Raw genomic sequence first — 13,401 nt, forward strand, 5'->3', positions numbered from 1 at the left:
CCTTTAATTACGCGTTCCACGTAAATTGCAGGCATTTCTGCATGATTTTACTGTTTATACCACTATAATTTTTACCTATATATTTGTCTTTATAATATATAATTGCCAAGCATCTGCACAGTATATAAATTGCCTGTTGTATAATCTGATGTTTAGTTATAACTGATACTTCCCTCAGGGTGCAGAGCCAGCTGAGGTTTGGTTATCAGCCTATAATCTGCTGCGTTATCTTCTATCATGTGTTATTTGGTTAAACTGTGTTATAAGAGGGGGAAGCGGTTCCAATATCGCTAGTCGACACTGAAATCCCAACTAGCGGTGAAATGCCGCCGACGGAATACCGGCACCATAGGCTATTCTCACTCTGTGGTTCCACAACATCCATAGAATAATATTTCCCGATAGCTCACATTTTATAAATCTTTGTTCATCATATAAAATATCTGTCTCCACTCTCATCTGATTAATACATAAGGTGGATAGAGAAAAAAAAACAAACGTAATTCTTGGACACGTGCGCTGACTGGGGGAAAGGTATCAAACGTTACAGTGGAGAGGTTGTCCAAAGCGGGCAGCAGTTGATTTACTGACGGACACAATACCTGACGCTCAGAATACCGACAGTGAAAATACAGACACTGTCAAAATACCGACATTCGTTATGCCGACTTGTTAAAAATGCCCACATAGACAGAATACCGACATTTAAAATGCCGACATGTCAAAATACCGACATGCGTTCTTAAGGGATTTTTGCCCAAAAACAGACTTGTTCATACTTTCTCATCCCAGTGGACCTGGAGGGGGGATATAATAGTGTGCCGAGTGCACCGAGGCACCGTGCCCAAATGTGGGGGCCGCGGTACACTTAGACGGTGTCCATGTCGACTGATGTCGACATTGACACAAAAACCCCAGAAAAACTCACGTCGGTATTTTGACGTGTCAGCATTTCAAATATCGGTATTCTGATTATGTTGGCATTTTGAACATGTCGGCACAATGAATGTCGTTATTTTGACCATGTCGGTATTTTGACTGAAGGTCAATGGATGTCGGTATTGTGTCCGTAGGTAAATCATACCGGCCCCGTCCAAAGCAACCAAATCTAGCACAAGCTATGAAATGGCAGACGTTCTGTCTCTTTCCGAGGGTTGATACATCTCCCCCTCACTAACTGGTCAGAGGGCACTGCAGGTAGAATACAGGAATCTCTGTCAGCTGCCAGATCTGATAACTGTGCTTATTTGAGGTATTTTGGGATCAGCTGCTCTGAGGAAGATGTTGGTGTAAACAGATAAGAGAGGAATTGCAGTCTTGCTCGGCCACGTGACGGATCGAGCTGTGCTAATCAACAAGGTGAAACGCGCCAGTTTCCCTGATAAGCGATCTCACACCCCAGCAAAGGCATCGCCATGCACTTTTCTGTGAAAATAGTTTTCTTTTTTATGTTTTGGAAATGTAAGTCTCAATGGGGAGTTAGTCGTTACTTCACACAATTATACAGTTTTTGCTGCAGCCAGAAACCTATCGCTCGTTTCCCAAGTCCCTTCGCAGGATCTATGTCCACAATTAGGGGAAAAGTTGAAACGCGTGGCGGTCAGGTGAAGATACCACAGATTTTACTTAACAGTTCCCTGTAATCAATCGCACTCTAAAGGTCCATACACACTTAACGATATAATGAGCGACGTCGCTCATTTTCCCCCTCCTTGAGCGACGTCGCTCATTATATCGTTAAGTGTGTATGCCGCCAGCGACAACCGATGCGCGGCCCCGCGGGTCGGCAACGATCGTCGCTGTCGGTAGGGCATGCATGAAGGATGTGGACTGTCGTCCACGACCTTCATGCAGGGCTGGCGGGGGCGTGACGTCACTGAGCGATATGAGCGGTCATATCGCTCAGTGCGTACAGGCGGCCGCCGACCGGCCGGCCCGGGAGGGGGAGACGTTAGACGATGTCGCTCACAGAGCGACATCGTCTAATGTGTATGGGCCTTTAGTCTTAAATCAGTTATATTTCTAAATCTTGTTTTTATTATGTCATAGAGGCCCAAATGATTTGGGGTGCTCTATTTGGCCGCATGCGGCACCCATCCAGCGCTGCATGAACCCTTCAGAAACCTCCAGCGACAGATGGAAACTATACGTGAATACTAGTACATGTATGACACTTTTTGGAACAACATGTGAGAATTCGGTGTCTAGTCCCAGGCTGGGCCATTGTTCTGTGTTTGCACAGGAATATTTGCAAAGGACAAATGAATTAGTAAGTGGAATTTGTCGTACAACTTATACAGCTCTGAATAAGAGGTCAGCACGTAATCTGATTTCTAGCGAGTTCTTCAGATGCCTGGCTGACCTCACCAGAAATAGGACCTGTCCTCAAGTAGCGGACAGCAACACAGGGGAGGGCTATCAACGAGCGGCCTGGCTGGGGGGTTAGTGTGCAAGATTAACGGACTCATGATTCTACAGTAATCCAGCGGCCTAATGCTGGACATTACGGGTGAGTATGTATATGTTTTAAATATATATATATATATATATATATATATATAACATTTTAACACCTGTTGCATTTCCTGACCATTCTACTCATAACTATTTCCTGCTTCAAATTGTGTTTTTACGAGATGCCTGAATGTGTCTTATGAGACAGGAAGTGATGTCATCATGACTCCCCCACATCTTGCTGACCACAATTGTCTGGTGCACTTCTGGAACACTGAATTAACCTCCTTGTACCCAGTAGTTGTATTTACTTTATTTCTAATTGACACATTGCCATTCTATCCCATAGAGCTAACTTTACTATGCAGCGCATTATGGGGGTTATTCCGAGTTGATCGCACGCTGCAACTTTTTGCAGCCCGTGCGATCAACTAGACGCCGCCTATGGGGGAGTGTATTTTTGCGTAGCAGGGCTATGTAAAGTTTTGTGTAGATCAAGACCAGGGTAAGAGTTACTTACCCTGAGCGATAAATCCAGCGTTGCAGGTCCCGGAATTGACATCAGACATCCGCACTCCAAACGCCTCAACACGCCTGCGTTTGCCGCACCACTCCCAGAAAATGGTCAGTTGACACCCACAAACGCCCTTTTCCTGTCAATCTCCTTGCGATTGGCTGTGCGAATGGATTCTTCGTAAAGCCATCGCTCAGCAATGATCCGCTTTGTAGTCGTAAGACGTGCCTGTGCATTGTGGTGCATACGCATGCGCAGTAGTAACCTGTTCGCTGCGCTGCGAAAAACGGTGGCGGCTTCGGGCGCTGCTTTTGAAGGAGCAATTATGCTCAATACAAAACCAGGCGTGTTTCGCATCGATTATAATTGCCCCTTTAAATCCAGGGTCCGAAACCGCAGATTTGCAAAAAATCACAGAGTAATTAAAGCCGACTAAGGGGGACATTTACTAAGCAGTGATAAGAGCAGAGAAGTGAGCCAGTGGAGAAGTTGCCCCATCAACCAATCACCAGCTCTGTATAATTTTATAGTATGCAAATTATAGATGTTACTTCAGCGCTGATTGGTTGCCATGGGCAACTTCTCCACTGGCTCACTTCTCCACTCTTATCACTGCTTAGTAAATGTCTCCCCAAATCAGATATTGCCTATTATTTTCTGGAAAGCAATATACTGTAGGGTTGATAGCTCGAATCTGAAATGTAATAAAACAACCTGGTTTTGCTTTAGTTGCCACTAAATCTAGCGGCGGTATCACCGAAACCGCGCAAAATCAGAGCCTATGAAATTTGGATTAATAACTACTGTAAGCTCAGATATAGGGGGTAGTTGCCCATCAGCAACTTCTCCACTTTATCTCTCTCTAAGGGAGAGATTCGTGAACGCTTGGAGAGAGATAAAGGGGGATATTCATCACAGCTTGACGAGAGGTAAAGAGGAGAGAGATAACATACTAACCAATCAACTTCTGTCACATCACAGGCTGTGTTTGAAAAATGACAGTTAGGAGCTGATTGGTTGGTACTTTATCTCTCTCCACACTGACAAATATCCAACCAATCAGCTCCTATCTGTCATTTTTTCAAACACAGCCTGTAACATGACAGGAGCTGATTGGCTGTGACTTTATCTCTCTCGACTTTAACTTTCTCCAATCTTTCATGAATCTCCTCCTACTCTATGATATCCCATATAACTTACTGTTGAGGGTTTTTTAGGTCTCCCCAGTGTGTAGACGCACAATTTCTCAGATAAGCATAAAAGTATCACTATAAAATAAATACCACTTAAAATAGGCACCTCCTCCATTCCGGATGATGTCATGCGTGACTCTGATTGGTCAGTGGAGCAGATATCAGGTATGTCCTTACTATAACTTACCCCCTTCCTGCCTAAATTAAGGATGCCACTCACCTCAGATGATAAAAATTATAATAATGCATTAATCACTATTTATCAAAGATTTATCATCAAGGGGTCTATTCATGAAGCAGTGAAAAGTGTGCAGAAGTGACAGGGCCGATTCTAGACCTTGTGGCGCCAAGGGCGAAAGTTTCCTATGGCGCCCCCCCACCTCCCCTCCAGGTAAAATACAGTTGGTGCACGCCGAGGGCGTGCGCCCCAAAACAGGGGCGTGGCTTCTTCATAGGGAAGGGGTGTGGCTTCTTCATAGGGAAGTGGCGTGCCCAGTTATCCCCCTGTACTTGTGCCCCGCTGTAGCTGTGCCCCCAGTAGCTGTACCCCCAGTTAATTTTCCCCCAGTAGCTGTTCCCCCTGTAGCTGTTCCCCCTGTAGCAGTGCCCCCTTTAGTAGTGCCCCCTGTAGTTGTTCCCCTTCTAGCTGTGCCCCCAGTAGCAGTGCCCCTTGTAGCTGTGCCCCCAGTTGATTTGCACCCTGTAGCAGTGCCCCCAGTATGTGCCCCCAGTAGTTCTGCCCCCCTGTAGATTTTCCCCCAGTAGTTGTGCCCCCAGTTAATTTGCCCCCAGTAGCTGTTCCCCCTGTAGTTGTGCCCCTTGTAGCTGTGCCCCCTGTAGTAGTGCCCTCAGTAGCTGTGCCCCTTGTAGCTGTGCCCTCAGTAGCTGTTCCCCCTGTAGCAGTGCCCCCAGTATGTGCCCCCTGTAGATCTGCCCCCAGTAGCTGTGCCCCTTGTAGCTGTGCCCCCAGTAGTTGTGCCCCCAGTTAATTTGCTCCCAGTAGCTGTTCCCCCTGTAGTTGTGCCCCTAATAGTTGTGCCCCTTGTAGCAGTGCCCCCTGTAGTAGTGCCCCCAGTAGCTGTGCCCCTTGTAGCTGTTCACCCTGTAGCAGTGCCCCCAGTATGTGCCCCCTTTAGTTGTGCCTCCTGTAGATCTGCCCCCAGTAGCTGTGCCCCCTGTATGTGCCCCCAGTAGTAGTGCCCCCAGCATGTGCCCCCTGTAGTAGCGCCGCTTTGAAACCCTAAAAAAAAAAACACTATACTTACCAGCCTCGCTCCTGCTTTTGGGCCGCTGCTGCTGCTGTATCCGGGCGCCGGCTCCTCTCCCATAACAGCGCCGCACAGACACTAGGGGTTAATTTTGACCTCTAGCGTCAGTCAGCGACGCCGGCTGCAGCGGGAGCAAACAGCGCTCGCTGCAGCAGGGGGCCGGGGAGGGTGGGAGGGAGGTTGGATTAGTAGCGGCTCTTGCCACGGCGGCGGTGGCGCCCACAGGGTAGCGGCGCTCCGGGCAAAAAGCCTGCTTGCCTGCGGCAAGAGCCGCTACTGAAAAGTGAGCCAGTGGAGAAGTTGTCCAACCAATCAGTGTTGAGGTAACATTTATAAAGTGCAGTCTATAAAATTATACGTAGCAGCTGATTGGTTGCCATGGGCAACTTCTCCACTGGGTCCCTTCGCCACACTTTTCACTGCTTCATGAATAGACCCCTTGTATCTGGGCTACGGGTAGCAGAATGAGGTTGTTGCCCCACTGTGCCAAGTTTATTATGTGGGCGTTTAGCAGGACAACCTCCATTGATAACGTTACTGCAGATAAGACATTTGAGTGTATCCAGCGAGTGGAATTCTGCGCTTGGGATAAGGGGAGTGTATCTTACTGTGTGTAGGGAGAGGGACAGTGTACACTGGGTACCACAGGGACCGTACCTGGAAACTGCCAGAAGACACGGCACAGAGAATAACACTGTTTTGTAAACATGTCATGCGGACCTTTAGAATGTTCCCAAACCAGGGGGGTTATTCAGAGTTCTTAGCACACCAAAAAAGTTAGCAGTTGGTCAAATCCATGCTGCATTGTAGGGGTGCAGATGTAACATGTGCAGAGAGAGTTAGATTTGGGCGGGGTGTGTTCAATCTGAAATCTAAATTGCAGTGTAGAAATAAAGCAGCCAGTATTTACCCTGTACAGAAACAAAATAACCCCCCCCCCCCAAATCTAACTCTCTCTGCACATGTTACATCTGCCCCACCTGCAGTTCAACATTGGTTTTGCCCAATTGCTAACTTTTTTGGTTTGCTTAAAACTCTGAATAATCCTCCAGGATTGTAGGTGTGGATTAAAGCATCAATAATGAATGGGTCGACACCATACGGCATGCAGTAGGTCAATAGGGTCAAAAAGTCGACATGGAAAAAGTAGACAGTACAAAAAGTCGACAGGTGCAAAAGGTCAAGAATTGTTGACGCCAGCCTTTTGCGGGCTGTTTGTGTCATTTTGGAGCCAAATGAGTGGAAACGTGTACCCTGCGGGCTTGGTTTTCTCGCCACGCTTCGGGCAAGACGTTCACAAATTTAGTCCACAAGGATGATAAATAATGAAAAAGTTGAGAAAAATGTTAAAACATTAAATAACGTGAACGTTATTGAAATCTTTCCACGTTTTGTCACCGGCACGAATCACAGGTGAATTGGGCTGTGCCACGTACATCGATGCAGGTGGGTGTCAAATTTTCGCTCATCTATTTTATTACTGGCGAATGAGATCTTTAGAATAGAGTTTTACTTGTTGTCAGTGTTAGACGTGGCTACAGCAATATGGCTGCCGTATGGTTCATATTTGTATGAATACTCCAACAGTCCGTCTGTTTACTGACAACTTGCAACCATGTCAAAACCCCCAATAAGAAAGGTGTCCACTTTGAGATTAATCCAATACAACGGAGGCGGACTGGGCCCAGTTTCAAGGGTCTACTGTAGTAATAATAAATAAGATTTTACTCACCGGTAAATCTATTTCTCGTAGTCCGTAGTGGATGCTGGGACTCCGTAAGGACCATGGGGATTAGCGGCTCCGCAGGAGACTGGGCACAACTAAAGAAAGCTTTAGGACTACCTGGTGTGCACTGGCTCCTCCCACTAAGACCCTCCTCCAGACCTCAGTTAGGATACTGTGCCCGGAAGAGCTGACACAATAAGGAAGGATTTTGAATCCCGGGTAAGACTCATACCAGCCACACCAATCACACAGTATAACTCGTGATACTATACCCAGTTAACAGTATGAAATATAACTGAGCCTCTCAACAGATGGCTCAACAATAACCCTTTAGTTAGGCAATAACTATAAACAAGTATTGCAGACAATCCGCACTTGGGATGGGCGCCCAGCATCCACTACGGACTACGAGAAATAGATTTACCGGTGAGTAAAATCTTATTTTCTCTGACGTCCTAAGTGGATGCTGGGACTCCGTAAGGACCATGGGGATTATACCAAAGCTCCCTAACGGGCGGGAGAGTGCGGATGACTCTGCAGCACCGAATGAGCAAACTCTAGGTCCTCCTCAGCCAGGGTATCAAACTTGTAAACTGTTGCACAAATGTTTGAACCCGACCAAGTAACAGCTCGGCAAAGTTGTAAAGCCGAGACCCCTCGGGCAGCCGCCCAAGAAGAGCCCACTTTCCTCGTGGAATGGGCTTTTACAGATTTAGGGTGCGGCAGTCCAGCCGCAGCATGTGCAAGTTGAATCCTGCTACAGATCCAGCGAGCAATAGTCTGCTTAGAAGCAGGAGCACCCAGCTTGTTGGGTGCATACAGGATAAATAGCGAGTCAGTTTTCCTGACTCCAGCCGTCCTGGAAACATATACTTTTCAGGGCCCTGACTACGTCCAGTAACTTGGAATCCTCCAAGTCCCAAGTAGCTGCAGGCACCACAATAGGTTGGTTCACATGAAAACTGATACCACCTTAGGAAGGAATTGGGAACGAGTCCTCAATTCCGCCTTAACCATATTAAATACAGATAAGGGCTTTTGTATGACAAAGCCGCCAATTCTGATACACGCCTAGCCGACGCCACGGCCCACAGCATGACCACTTTCCACGTGAGGTATTGTAGCTCCACGGATTTAAGTGGCTCAACCCAATGCGACTTCAGGAAATTTAACACCACGTTGAGATCCCACGGTGCCACTTGAGGCACAAACGGGGGCTGACTATGCAGCACTCCCTTAACAAAAGTCCGAACTTCAGGCAGTGAAGCCAGTTCTATTTTGGAAGAAAATCGATAGAGCCGAAACCTGGACCTTCATGGAACCCAATTTTAGGCCCATAGTCACCTCTGACTGTAGGAAGTGCAGAAATCAACCTAGCTGAAATTTCTCCTTTGGGGCCTTCCTGGCCTCACAGCACGCAACATATTTCCACCTTATGCGGTGATAACGGTTTGCGTTCACTTCTTTCCTAGCTTTAAATAGCGTAGGGATAACTTCCTCCGGAATGCCCTTTTCCTTCAGGATCCGGCGTTCAACCGCCATGCCGTCAAACGCAGCCGCGGTACGTCTTGGAACAGACAGGCCCCCTGCTGCAGCAGGTCCTGTCTGAGCGGCAGAGGCCATGGGTCCTCTGAGATCATTTCTTGGAGTTCTGGTTACCAAGCTCTTCTTGGCCAACCCGGAACAATGAGTATAGTTCTTACTCCTCTCCTTCTTATTATTCTCATTACCCTGGGTAAGAGAGGCAGAGAAGGGAACACATACACCGACTGGTACACCCACGGTGTTACCAGAGCGTCCACAGCTATCGCCGGAGGGTCCCTTGACCTGGCGCAATATCTTTGTAGCTTTTTGTTGAGGCGGGACGCCATCATGTCCACCTGTGGCCTTTCCCAACGGTGTACAATCATTTGGAAAACTTCTGGATGAAGTCCCCACTCTCCCGGGTGGAGGTCGTGTCTTCTGAGAAAGTCTGCTTCTCAGTTGTCCACTCCGGGAATGAACACTGCTGACAGTGCTAACACATGATTTTCCGCCCATCGGAGAATCCTTGTGGCTTCTGCCATCGCCATCCTGCTTCTTGTGCCGCCCTGTCGGTTTACATGAGCGACCGCCGTGATGTTGTCTGACTGGATCAGCACCGGCCGGTGTTGAAGCAGGGGTCTAGCCTGACTTAGGGCATTGTAAATGGCCCTTAGTTCCAGAATATTTATGTGTAGGGAAGTCTCCTGACTTTTCCATAGCCTTGGAAGTTTCTTCCCTGTGTGACTGCCCCCCAGCCTCGAAGGCTGGCATCCGTGGTCACCAGGACCCAGTCCTGTATGCCGAATCTGCGGCCCCCTAGAAGATGAGCACTCTGCAGCCACCACAACAGCGACACCCTGGCCCTTGGAGACAGGGTTATCCGCCGATGCATCTGAAGATGCGACCCGGACCACTTGTCCAACAGATCCCACTGGAAAATCCTTGCATGGGACCTGGCGAATGGAATTTCTTCGTAAGAAGCTACCATCCTTCCCAGGGCTCGCGTGCATTGATGCACCGACACCTGTATACGTATTAGGAGGTCTCTGTCTAGAGACAACAACTCCTTGGACTTCTCCTCCGGGAGAAACCCTTTTTATCCTGTTATGTGTCCAGAACCATACCCAGGAACAGTAGACGCGTCGTAGGAACCAGCTGCGACTTTGGAATATTCAGAATCCAGCCGTGCTGTTGTAGCACTTCCAGAGATAGTGCTACTCCGCCGAACAACTGCTCCCTGGACCTCGCCTTTATAAGGAGATCGTCCAAGTACGGGATAATTATTTCGGCCATTACCTTGGTAAATACCTCGGTGCCGGGGACAGACCAACGGCAACGTCTGGAATTGGTAATGACAATCCTGTACCACAATTTTGAGGTACTCCTGGTGAAGAGGGTAAATAGGGACATGCAGGTAAGCATCCTTGATGTCCAGTGATACCATGAAATTCTCCAGGCTTGCAATAATCGCCCTGAGCGATTCCATTTTGAACTTAAACCTTCGTATATAAGTGTTCAAGGCTTTCAATTTTAGAATGGGTCTCACCGAACCGTCTGGTTTCGGTACCACAACATTTTGGAATAGTAACCCCGGCCTTGTTGAAGGAGGGGTACCTTGATTTCACCTGCTGGAAGTACAGCTTGTGAATTGCCGCCAGTACTACCTTTCTCCGAGGGCAGCAGGCAAGGCTGATGTGAGGTAACGGCGAGGGGGAGTCGCCTCGAACTCCAGCCTGTATCCCTGTGATACTATTTGCAGAACCTAGGGATCCACCTGTGGGCAAGCCCACTGGTCCCTGAAGTTCCCGAGACGCGCCCTTACCGCACCTGTCTCCACCTGTGGAGCCCCAGCGTCATGCTGTGGACTCAGAGGAAGCGGGGGAAGATTTTTGATCCTGGGAACTGGCTGCTGGTGCAGCTTTTTCCTTCTTCCCTTGCCTCTGTGCAGAAAGGAAGCGCCTTTGACCCGCTTGCTTTTCTGAAGGCGAAAGGACTGTACCTGAAAATACGGTGCTTTCTTAGGCTGTGAGGAAACCTGAGGCCAAAATTTTCCTTCCCAGCTGTTGCTGTGGATACGAGGTCCCAGAGACCATCCCCAAACAATTCCTCACCCTTATAAGGCAGAATCTCCATGTGCCTTTTATAGGCAGCATCACCTGTCCACTGCCAGGTTTCTAATACCCTCCTGGCAGAATGGACATTGCATTAATTCTGGATGCCAGCCGGCAAATATCCCTCTGTGCATCCTTTATATCTAAGACGACGTCTTTAATATGCTCTATGTTAGCAAACTATTATCCCTGTCTTAGAGTATTAATATTATCTGACTGGGTATCAGACCACGCTGCAGCAGCACTATTTATGCTGAGGCAATTGCAGGTCTCAGTATATAACCTGAGTGTGTATATACAGACTTCAGGATAGCCTCCTGCTTTTTATCAGCAGGCTCCTTCAAGGTGGCCGTATCCTAAGACGGCAGTGCCACCTTTTTTGACAAACGTGTGAGCGCCTTATCCACCCTAAGGGATATCTCCCAGCGTGACCTATCCTCTGGCGGGAAAGGGTACGCCATCAGTAACTTTTTAGAAATTACCAGTTTCTTATCGGGGGAACCCACGCTCTTTACACACTTCATTCACTCATCTGATGGGGGAACAAAACACTGGCTGCTTTTTCTCCCCAAAAATAAAACCCCTTTTATGTGGTACTTGGGTTCATGTCAGAAATGCGTAACACATTTTTCATTGCCGAGATCATGTAACGGATGTTCCTAGTGGATTGTGTATATGTCTCAACCTCGTCGACACTGGAGTCAGACTCCGTGTCGACATCTGTGTCTGCCATCTGAGGTAGCGGGCGCTTTTTTGAGCCCCTGATGGCCTTTGAGACGCCTGGGCAGACGCGGGCTGAGAAGCCGGCTGTCCCACAGCTGTTTTACGTCATCCAGCCTTTTATGTAAGGAGATGACATTGTCGGTTAATACCTTCCACCTATCCATCCACTCTGGTGTCGGCCCCACAGGGGGCGACATCCCATTTATCGGCCTCTGCTCCACCTCACCTTCCTCATCCCACATGTCGACACAGCCGTACCGACACACAGCACACACACAGGGAATGCTCTGACTGAGGACAGGACCCCACAAAGTCCTTTGGGGAGACAGAGAGAGAGTATTCCAGCACACACCAGAGCGCTATATAATGCAGGGATTAACACTATAACTGCGTGATTTTTCCCCCAATAGCTGCTTGTATAAACAATATTGCGCCTAAATTTAGTGCCCCCCCTCTCTTTTTAACCCTTTGAGCCTGAAAACTACAGGGGAGAGCCTGGGAGCTGTCTTCCAGCTGCACTGTGAAGAGAAAATGGCGCCAGTGTGCTGAGGGAGATAGCTCCGCCCCTTTTTCGCAGACTTTTCTCCCGCTTTTTTATGGATTCTGGCAGGGGTATTTATCACATATATAGCCTCTGGGGCTATATATTGTGATGATTTTGCCAGGCAAGGTGTTTATATTGCTGCTCAGGGCGCCCCCCCCCCCCCCCCCCCAGCGCCCTGCACCCATCAGTGACCGGAGTGTGAGGTGTGCATGAGGAGCAATGGCGCACAGCTGCAGTGCTGTGCGCTACCTTGGTGAAGACTGAAGTCTTCTGCCGCCGATTTTGCGGAACACTTCTTGCTTCTGGCTCTGTAAGGGGGCCGGCGGCGCGGCTCCGGGACCGAACATCAATGGCCGGTTCCATGCGGTCGATCCCTCTGGAGCTAATGGTGTCCAGTAGCCTAAGAAGCCCAAGCTACCACCAGTTAGGTAGGTTCGCTTCTTCCCCCCTTAGTCCCTCGCTGCAGTGAGTCTGTTGCCAGCAGATCTCACTGAAAATAAAAAACCTAAATATACTTTCTTTCTAGGAGCTCAGGAGAGCCCCTAGTGTGCATCCAGCTCAGCCGGGCACAAGAATCTAACTGGGGTCTGGAGGAGGGTCTTAGTGGGAGGAGCCAGTGCACACCAGGTAGTCCTAAAGCTTTCTTTAGTTGTGCCCAGTCTCCTGCGGAGCCGCTAATCCCCATGGTCCTTACGGAGTCCCAGCATCCACTTAGGACGTCAGAGAAATATATTTTATGTAGCACCCACTAATATGTCATACCATGTATACCATATAATCCACTATTTGGACTTTTAGTTATTGCTGCTGTAGTATTACAAAGTAATAAATGATCTTATCTGTGTTTTACTTATACAAGGCATGCTAGAGAAACCCATATAGGCTTGGGGCCAGCCGAACTGTGGGCCAGAGATGGACGCACGTGCTGTCGCAGCTGCTGGGATTTGTACTGAGACCCGCACTGGAGGCGTCTCAGTTCCACCACTTGTGTACGACGATGCAACCATCGGACGCACATCTGTCAATAACCAACCTTCAGAGTAACCCTATGGTCATGCACCATGCAGAAGTAAGACGTTGGAGCCATGTTTACTGCGGGTGTGGTGTGGAAGGTAGATAGTAACTAGGTCGACAGTGTCTAGGTCGACCACTATTGGTCGACAGTAACTAGGTCGACAGGGTCTTTAGGTCGACAGGGTCTAGGTCGACAGGTCAAAAGATCGACAAGAGTTTTTTATGTTTTTTGGTGTCGTTTTCTTCATAGAGTGACCGGGAATCCCATTTAGTGCACCGCGTCCCCTCGCATGGCGAGCGAAGGTGCTTCGCTCTGCTACCGCTTCGCTC

Source organism: Pseudophryne corroboree, chromosome 8 (assembly GCF_028390025.1).
Source record: "Pseudophryne corroboree isolate aPseCor3 chromosome 8, aPseCor3.hap2, whole genome shotgun sequence".
Lineage (NCBI taxonomy): Eukaryota > Metazoa > Chordata > Amphibia > Anura > Myobatrachidae > Pseudophryne > Pseudophryne corroboree.